The 10,405-nt window shown below is 48.1% G+C and overlaps 1 protein-coding gene across 1 annotated transcript in view; it reads right to left on the bottom strand.

Annotated features, from left to right (window-relative positions):
* TMPRSS2 (transmembrane serine protease 2) overlaps positions 1–10,405 on the bottom strand; it is a 39,056-nt gene that overhangs the window by 22,905 nt on the left and 5,746 nt on the right. The gene's annotated exons all lie outside the window — the stretch shown is intronic.

The raw sequence follows: 10,405 nt of genomic DNA, 5'->3' as shown, positions 1-10,405 counted from the left end.
CCCTACACTTCTTCATATTGAAGCAGTGTGGGATTCACTTGCACAAAGGGACAAAAAATTAAAATACAAGTTTATTTTGATGCAAAGAAATGTTAGAATCCATGAAGTTTTTTCATAATATGCGTTTTCTATGGTCTTTTGGAACACCCTATGTATCCTGAGTTTACAGTAAAGGAGCTCACAGAGTCAGCATCCTCAGGTGAGATCCAGACTTGTCCCAGGGTAAGGGGAATCAGGTGCAACTTTAAGGACTGTGGACAGGAAATCCTAGCTGGGAAGGAGGGACAGCCTTAAGGACTCGGATGTCGAAAAGGGTCGCAGGGAGTGCTGGGACTCACAGCACCCAGAGGTTCATCTGCTGTTGGGCTGCATCCTGAGTCCTGCTGCCCTTCACACATCTCTCACCAGCAGCAGTGATTTCCCCTCATGCTACACCAACCAAAAAGAAAATCACAGCCAGAACCACCAAGGTGACTTCTACACCCATTGAGTTCAGCAGAAGTTAAGGGCAGCCCTGGAAGCAAATACATCAGGCCCACTACTGGCAATGCCCCTTCTGGAGGCATCATTCGGCAAGTAACAGCCTTGCTGGAGTCTCAGGCTCCTCCTCTGAAACATGGACTTAGTAATCAGCACTGTCTTGTTGAGGATTCAATGAGAGGGTGTGGAAGGAGCACTTCAGTGCCAGGCACCCAGAAACAGCAGGTGCAAGCAGATCCTTACCCTGCAGAACACCCACAAGTGCAGGTGTACAGCCACCAGCCATGGAGCAGGTGGTCTAGGTCTGGAACTTAATCCTAGATGTGATCACACCTAACTTTTTAAATTAAACCATATGAGAACACCCAATTTTTTAAAAAGTTTATTTATTTATTTCATGAGAGAGGCAAGAGGTCCCCAACAGGATCCATACACTATAATCCACTCTTAGCTTCAGACAGCCCAGCATGCATGCACATGCCCAGGGTATACAGGGAGGTTTCAGGACATGAACCAAGGACCTTCCCATGCCATGAAGGCCCAGATGGTGGGACAGTGGTAACATGGCTGGGCCTTCCCGGCATGGGAAGGTCCTTGGTTCATGTCCTGAAACCTCCCTCTCCCAATTTTCAATAAATGTATATGTAAAAGATTTTATAAACTAGTCTTACCCATTCCACTTACAACTTCAATCCAAAAAAAGGAAAGATATTCAGAGCCAACTATTTTGATCATTTCTAAGATCGGCCGTAATGAAAAACACAGCTATGGGTTGTTTTGTAGGCCACTATTCGTGAACAGTCAACCATAATACCTAGAGATACCATCAACATGAAATGCTTTAGAGTCCCCATTTTGTCACTGTTCCCTGCTGACAAACATTCTTTACTTGGCCTAAATTTATCAGGCTTCTGAACATTCCAGGAGATCTGTGTACTTTCTCGTAAAATATAGTTTCAGCAAAAAACCCTGCTCAGTCAGTTCAGCAAGGAGCCCCTCAGCATTGATACCTGGTCACTGTCTATCTGCTCAGGTTCCTTATCCTTCATCTCCCCCAGAAGCAGTCTGATCACTGGCCTGTCTTCAGCAAGGACCCTGTTCAGGCAAGTTAGCCAGAATCCCCTGCTCTTGATGTTTCCATTCAGTGCTTTTCCATCCACAGATCCCACTTGTTTCTTAGCTGTAAACTCCCACTTATCCATGTTGTATTTGGAGTTGGGCCCATCCTCTCTTCTCTGCAAAAATCACATTGCGATATTCCATGGAATATGACTCAGCTATAAAAAAAAATAGTAAGACCCTGGCATTTGGTAGAAAGAAGACAGATAGTGGAAGATTTATTGTTGAGTGAAGCAAGTCAGGCTATGAAACAGAGACATTGTATGTCTCTACTTAACATATACTGACTGTCTACACTCTATGGTAGAGACTGAAAAACTGGAGGACATAAAAGCATTGAAGCTGTTATGGACACTGGAGACAAAGTGGAAGGAAAGTGGGAGAGGAGTAGCGTGTAGGAAGAGAAATTTGGGGAAAAATGGAGAAGTAAGACATTTGTGGGATACAGATATGGTTTGTTGCCTGTTGATGATGTCATGGACAGTATTCTCAACTCACCTGGTGTGTGGCATATATAATGTTGGGTAAAATCTCTTTACAATCTGGGACCAGCAGTTGGGATAATGGCTATGTCCTGGGACTCCCATGTAGTCAACTGCAGTTCAAATCCTGGATCTGGTGGCTTAAACTCATGCCAGGCACATGTGTGTGCATGCCCAAAATCCCAAGAGGAGAATGGAGGAGAGGGGAATATGGCATGGCCATCCCTCCTGGGAGGGGATTTCTTGCTTTCTCTCTGTCTTTCTGGTGAGTGCACGCTCCCTATAGCAAAAACCTCTCCAAAAAAAAAAAAAAAATCTCCTTATAATCTAAATGATGTATAATGATTGAATGTACAAATATTAATTAATAATACTAGTAATATATTTTAAAAAGTTAAAAAAAGGAAGTGGATGAATATGGATTATTTACTGCTGAGTGAAGCAAGCCAAGCTATGAAATTATGTCTCCATTTAATATATATACTAACTGTCCATACTCTATGAATGAAACTGAAAAATTAGAGGATATAGAAATATGGAAAATGGTTATAGATACTGGATACAGTGTGGGAAGAGGGCAGAAGGAGGAGGGGAGTGTGAGGAAAGACATTAAGGAGAAAAATAGAGAGGCAAGATATTTATATGACACAGAAATGGATTATTATCTGTTAACGTGTATAGTATCCCCAACTGGACGGGTGGGAAATGTATTCATGTTGGAAAATTCACTTTACAAGCTAAGAGATGTATAGTGATTGAACGTATAAAAGAAATTAAAAGAAAATAAAATATATTATTTTAAAAAATCACAGTGCTGTAGTCATTGTCCCCATTGCGATACTCCTGAACAATGTGCCCTCTGTGCTTTAACAGTTGCTATTGAATAACTTTTTCTTTAACACCCCCTCATGAACAAATGAAGAACTTTTCTCCATCCCTCCCCTCTTGCCTTAAAATGACCAGAGATTATTTCCAGAAATGATCTTTGAGTTCACCTGTTCACCAGGCCATGCTGGGGACTGGAACAGGTGGGAACAGGAGTAGGAGAAGGCTCTGGGCCTTGAATCTAGCCAGATTAGACTCTGGATGTTTTCAGTCTGTAGAGAGTCTGGCACACAGTGGGCACTCAAACAGTGGCAGGCAGCAAAGAGCATAGTTAGGCCCACGACCTCTGGGCCTGACTCTGAGTTCAAACCCAGGCTCAGTCACTTACCAGCTGTGACCTAGGGCAAGTCCCCGTGTCTGTGCTCCAGTCTCCTCATCTGCAAATGTAGATGACAGGCCAAACTATCAGGTTCCTGAGCCTTCTAGGCCATCTTCCAGGCCTATGGGGCATTAAATGAGTAATTACTACTGAAATGCTCTGTGCCTAGCATACAGTAAATACTCCACAAACCTCCATGAAACAGAAATAATTGCAAAGCTGTTAAATGTCTAACAACCTGCTGAGGGGGTGGAGGACTGTTTTGTGGCATCTGCAGATATGCACTTGGTAAGTACTCTCAAGCTACCTACAGGAAGTAGATTCACAGTCGGAGTTCGGAGCAGCTGAATGTGGCAGAGGCAGCTCTACTTACCTCTGCTCTTCCGTCTCCTAAGCAAAAGTAGTAGCTGAATCACTAAACTAAACTAAATAAATAAATGAAACCTAAAACCAACAATCTGCTATAAATAAAGCTATGACTATGGCTTTCTGATCTGGAGAAACAGGTCATGATAAAAATGCACCAAGTCATTTATTTACTTTTCATGTACAGATAAAAATGTAAGAATCAGGTCATATTGATAGCGTCAAGCATTTTTTCAGGTTAAAAACTAAAGCCAAAACCTCTCTAGGTATGCAGAGAGGAAATTGACAGGTACACAGGGAAGAGGAGGTTCATCATTTCGTACATTCAGATAACAGTTCAACATTTTCAGTTGGAATGGTTGCACATATGAATAGACCTTTTCTTACGTTGACTCTGTATGTGAAGAGAGGATTCTAAGGTTTGACATCAACACAATAAGTTCTGTGCTCTTGTCTAATAAGCAGGAAAAAACTCGGCACCTTCCTGAGACTACTTTCAGAGGAGTCCTGCCTAAGCAAACACATTCTCGCTCCTCTGGTTTCTCTACTCTCAATGGCAGCTACTCCTCACTGCTCTGAGCTATCTTACCAGTTATAGGTTCGGTTGAAGTTTCAGGAAATGAAAATTTGATCCCACTGGCGGCTCTCCCAGCTTAGGAACCCTCTGAAAGGCGTGATGAATCAGTATTCAGAATCCACACCGGCTGGTCATTCAAGATCTCTAACAGTGAGGGAGACAAGAAAGCGGGAAAGGAAGGGACACCAGGAGCCGCCACTGTGAACTGTCCAATGAAAGCCACAGGACTCAGAAGCAACCACAGGAGAAGCCTATCTCATCCAGCAATCCCACTACCTACAGAACACCAGAGCTAAAGATAGTAGGTGTGCCCAGGTAAGCAATGGCAGGCTTTGGAATAGGTGAGAGTCATGCTGCCCATGATTTCCTCTAGCCCAAAAGAAAGGAAGACAGGAAGAAAGGCCCTGCTCTGGAATTGGGTATGAAAGGGAAGGCTGTCCAAACTAAGGCTGGGGAAATCACATTTGATCCAGCTCCTCTTCACAACAGGCCTCTCCATGCCCACAAAAGATTACGAATCTTATTAACTGGCTTCTGAAAGGAGAGAGATGTAACTCAGAGAGCAGAGACAACGCCGTTAGCGGGTGTTCTTTCCTGTCATTTAAGAGACACGGATGATTGTTCTTGATTCCAGAAGCCAGCCACAGTGAGGCACTGGGGAAACTTCCTTTACACAGCTGCCGAGCACATGTGGACGGAGACTCATCCTCCTCATGGACAGTCACCTCCTCCTCCCACATCTAGAGTACTGTGCGCCTGAGTGTCACACAGACTTCGCTGTCCTCGCACTGTTTCAGTCCATTCTGGGCTGTCCTTTCAGAGAGCTGAGCCAGCCATGAGTCACCTGCCCAGCCAGCACAGAGCAGGATGATGCTGTGAAATCCTATCTATGTCAGGAGGGAAGAAAGGCCCTGCTCTGAAATTGGGTATGAAAGGAAAGGCTGTCCTTTGGAATCCTTTGTGGTCCTCTTCTTTGTAAAATCTAGGTTTGTAACATATGAAGAAAGCACTCAAATACTTTTTGCTGGGGTCAGCAGGTGATATGGTGGTTAAAGCACTGGACACTCCCCCACATGGCCGACCACGGTTCGAGTCCCAGACCTGGTTGCTTGCTTTCTCACTTTCCCTCTCTCTCCCTTGCTCTCTGTGTCTCTCTCTGGTCAAATTAAAATAGTTCTTTCCTGTCATTTAAGAGACACGGATGATTGTTCTTGATTCCAGAAGCCAGCCACAGTGAGGCACTGGGGAAACTTCCTTTACACAGCTGCCGAGCACATGTGGACGGAGACTCATCCTCCTCATGGACAGTCACCTCCTCCTCCCACATCTAGAGTACTGTGCGCCTGAGTGTCACACAGACTTCGCTGTCCTCGCACTGTTTCAGTCCATTCTGGGCTGTCCTTTCAGAGAGCTGAGCCAGCCATGAGTCACCTGCCCAGCCAGCACAGAGCAGGATGATGCTGTGAAATCCTATCTATGTCAGGAGGGAAGAAAGGCCCTGCTCTGAAATTGGGTATGAAAGGAAAGGCTGTCCTTTGGAATCCTTTGTGGTCCTCTTCTTTGTAAAATCTAGGTTTGTAACATATGAAGAAAGCACTCAAATACTTTTTGCTGGGGTCAGCAGGTGATATGGTGGTTAAAGCACTGGACACTCCCCCACATGGCCGACCACGGTTCGAGTCCCAGACCTGGTTGCTTGCTTTCTCACTTTCCCTCTCTCTCCCTTGCTCTCTGTGTCTCTCTCTGGTCAAATTAAAATAAAATGAATGAAGAAATAAAATTAATAAATAATTATTTTAAAAAATACTTTTGCGTGCCTGAGACCAAATTAGTAAAATGGAACTTAACAGGGAGGCAGGAAGCCTACACCTGCACACCAGCCTCTTAAGTCAAGGACAATGGGTGTCCTCACTAGGGGTGATAGGTTTGGGATTTGTTTCTGAAATTCTGACCACAGAGAATTCAGCGACATTTTTGAGTCCACTGGTGACAATGCATTCATAATAAGTTCGGAGAAATTTTAAAGGGTCATCATGTCTAGCCTGTCAGGCAAAGCCCAGTTCTGTTCTAAAATAGGAAAAATGAGTCTTGAATGGAATGCTTTTAGGTTCGAGGAATCCAATACTTTCCAAGGTAGCCCCAACCCATATTGGAGTTTTCTAATTGCTGGAAACTTGGTGCCAGTGTGGTGAGTCCATGTCTGGATGGGTACTGAGGACCCGGTAGCATCTGTGCCCAGAGCTAAGGGTACATCTAGCATGACAAGCAGGTGGAAGCCATCTGTAGGCCATTCCAGACCATGCACGGGCCACTGACTGAAGTTTACAGAATTCGCCCAAGTCACTCTGCGCATTGAAGGTAATAAAGAAGTAGAGCTGCTGTGAGGATTAAGTGAGAGCTTGAGTCAGCTCCCCGGCACAGTGCTCAGTCCAAAATGAGATGAGGTTTACTTTCCAATATGCACAGGCCTGCTACATAAGAAAAGGCAAATCCAAAGGTCGCTACCAGATCAGTGAGCAGGGTTATCACAAAGGCAGACATGGACTTGCCACATGGGCACCAAGTTTCCAGCAATTAGAAAGCTCAGATATGGACTGGGGCTACCTTGGAGAGTACTGAATTCCTCAAACCAAAAAACTTTCCATTCAAGACTGGAAGATCCTATTTCCTGCTCTAGAACAGTACTGGGCTTTACCTGCCAGACCAGATGTGATGACCCTTTAAGTTGCTCCGAAATTGTTATAAATTTCTTGTCGCCAGTAGTTCGAAACTGTTACTGAATTCTCTGTAGTCAGAATTTCATAAATAAATCCCAAACCGTCGCCCCTAGAACACAGTCTCTCTGGGTTTAGATCATGGGCTGACTCCAAGGCTGTACTGTGATGAGGTAGGGACAGCATTCTGCAAGGACAGCCTCTGGGAAAGCAGTGGCCACAAAAAAACCTGGCCTGGGTCTTGAACCACATGCAAACATGCAGTAAGATAGGCTGACTGAGCTTCATCTGCCAGTTCAGCTCTCACTTGAAAGCACTTTTCTAAGGAATATCTGCCTGTCATCGCGGCCTTCTTCTCGGTCCTGCTTGTCTGACCTGCCCTTGCATAACCTCAGACTACAGCCACTGCATCACAAACTGGTGCCTTTCAAACCCTCACGCTTCCTCATCACACTCTGCACACTGCCCTTCAGCCCACTGCCCCAATGGCTGACAGCCTATGCCCGCACGCACACACAGTGCCCAAGCCCTCTCCTGCTTCCTTGACTTGCTTTCTGTGACTCACCTGCCCTCTAAACCCCACTGTTCAATGCAGGTATCCGACCACACCCCACCAGAACACCAGCCTGCTCCCGCGCCTGACCCTGCTACTGCTGACCATAGCGTCTTTCACGGGTTCCAGTTCTCTCCTGACCACTGCTCGGTGATCAGGGGAGACAAAGTCTCAGGTTGGGCTCTGCCTTCTTCTGCCTCAATGCTTTACTCTGGGCTACCCCACAAGGCATCAATCCCTGTGTGACTGACCCACTGGACCTTGAGCCTACCCCAGAAGCCCACGATAGCTGGGGCTGGGTGACCAGTGGCGCCAGAGGCATCATGAGTGCTCTTTCCTCATGCCCAACCCCACTACTCCTGGGGGTTGTGAGTCAGGGCTTCCAAGGCCGGAAGGCCTCACAAAGGCCAGTCCCATGAAGACCACTGCTCTGAGGCCACCCAACTCCTCCAGGGCAGCCCCAGTACTGGAGGTCCCTGACAGGTGCCTAGAAATTAAGGAGAGGCCCGCAACAGTGGACAGAGGCTGTGGCCAGACGGAAGGCTGAAGAACACCTACAGACAGAATGTTAGCGTCCCAGGCCTCCAAGGCCTTGGCTGGCTGACTCCTGTTGGTAGGCTCTGGACCTTGAGGCTCCTCTAATTACCCTTTCCACCAGCAGGTCAGTCTAATTTTCCAGGGATCACAACTGACCAGCTACTCACCTTTCTTTTCTGCCCCAATGCCCAAGGCTTATGTGTGATCAGCGGTTCCCCAACCCAGAATTTTCTGGAGGGCATACCAAAAAGTAAAGATTCCTGGGCTCTACTCCCAGAATATAATGTGGTAATTGGGACTACAACAATGATCTCACATTTTTACAGAGACTCCTGCCATTGGCTTAGGTGGAAAAGAGAGTTGTTATCTTGGTCTCCTGGTTTACACGACCTCTAAGTATCCCCCACCCAACCACCACCAGGTTGGACCCAAGCAGGGGGCAGCACGTGCATACAAGATAATGCACTGTACCTGTCTAGGCCTCATCCCTCACAGCACATTTGTCATCGGTGCCCCTGTCACTGTCCCATCAAGGAGATCTAGCCACCCTGGTTGAAGTCCTAATGCAGGAGGGGGGCCACAGAGAGCACAGGGAGACAGCAGGCAGGCACTGAGCTCCAAGTTAGGGACAGCTGGAGCCTGACCGGGAAACAGGCCCCCTTTCTCAACTTCCTTTTCGGTTTCTCCACTTGCTTTGAATATTCTAGCCATCAGGGAGGACTGACAGAGGGAGGAAAAAGGGAATTGACACTCTGCGCTGAAGGTCCCCAAAGTCCCTGTATCCAACTCAGAACCGAGCACTGTGAGCCAGGCAGCCAGTATTCATCCAGTTCTGCCCCTTAGGGAATGCTGGCGAGCTATCCAACCTGTCTGCCTCAGTTTCCTTATAACTAAGCTAAATACATTGTAAAGGGCTTATAACGATGCCAAGCTATTAGAAAGAAGGCCACATCAATGTCTGCAGGTATAGTACCGGTGTGGCCAAATGTACCCCTACAATTAGGGTAAAGACCTCAGGTGGAGTGGACAGTGGTGTTCCGGAAATAGCACGGTTTGTTAGAAGGCTTGCTTGGGGGTATAAATGAGAGGGGGATTGTGGGGGACCAAACAAACACCTAAGCCAAGAACCAGACCAGAGACTGAAGCTGAGACCACGGCCCAGCGTGCTCACAGGTTATTATAAAAAAACAGATACTGAGGTATTAAGCTCTAGTCTCCAGGCAGGCGTTCAGGCCCATCAGGATGCCCCTTAAATCTTGTGCTGAGGAGCTCCTCACTTAGCACGGGTCTCCAGTTTCACTCTTTTTTTTCTTTCTTTTTTAGGTTTTTGCCTGAGTTTCATTCTAACCCTAACCTCCTATCCCCGGCAGGGAGGAGGGAGCAGGCCACCCTTCTTCAGGAACCTCAGTAAAGATGGGAGGTCTTGAGCAAGGCCTGGTGACTTCCTAGACAGCCCTTTCACTTGGCCCACCAGGTTCTCCCTTCATTTCCCGCAGGGGCAGCAGCCCTCACTCCCTGCCCCAAGTCCTTTAAACTCTGCCCACCGCACTGCAGCCCCGCCCCCACTGCAAGGGAGGCGACTCCAACCACACTTCCTGGAGGACCTTCCCAGACCTCCCAGGTTAGGTCAACAACCCTCCCCTCCCTCTAGGGTTCCCAAACTGCTTGCAGGTCGGCTTTGTTGCCTTTGTGATGTTCCATTATTTGGGTGGCTCCGGGTTGCCGGGAGCTGGGCAAGCGCATGCCTGGCGGCAGTGTGCTCCTTACCTCCGCCCAGGACTACCGCACCTACTGCATGGAGGACTGCACCGTCTCAAGCCGAGCCCTAGCTGACCTCTGCCCACCAAGCCCACCTCAGGCCTCCTTCTTGTCCTTCCTTTTGCAAACAAGCCACCAGAATTCCTCATCACAGGCTGGCCGCCTGAGCGTTTGAACAATATAGGGGCCACCGCGACGTGCTCTGTGGAGGGGCCAGCACTCCCCTCTGGCCACCCGCTCCGGGCTCCAGGCACGCAAATGTCCAGGCACGAGCTAGTGCCGTTGGCAACCCGCACCCAAGTCCTCTGGGTCATGGACACACACGCTTTCAGACTGTAGGGCAGTTCTTCATCTGGGCCCCTGGAGCCGCAGGCAGGACGCCCACTGCCAGGCTGCCGCGCTTGGCCATTCATCCACCTTCCCCGGCAGGCTGGACCGGGGGAGGTGGACAGAGGCGCCCAGGTGCCAGCCTTCTCCCGGCAGGAAGCGCGCGCCGAAGGGTCAAGCTGGCTGGTCTGGGGCCGGGTGCGGATGCTCAGTGCCCAGGTGGCCCCAGCCCTGATCGCTGCCGCGGGGCGGTCACAATGAGCCCCGACCCACCAGCACTTCCCCCCG

The sequence above is a fragment of the Tupaia chinensis genome, unplaced genomic scaffold (genome assembly GCF_000334495.1).
Source record: "Tupaia chinensis unplaced genomic scaffold, TupChi_1.0 Scaffold000492_1, whole genome shotgun sequence".
NCBI classification, from domain to species: Eukaryota; Metazoa; Chordata; class Mammalia; order Scandentia; family Tupaiidae; genus Tupaia; species Tupaia belangeri.
Note: the sequence above shows the minus strand (reverse complement) of the source record. Positions and strands in the feature narration are given on the sequence as shown.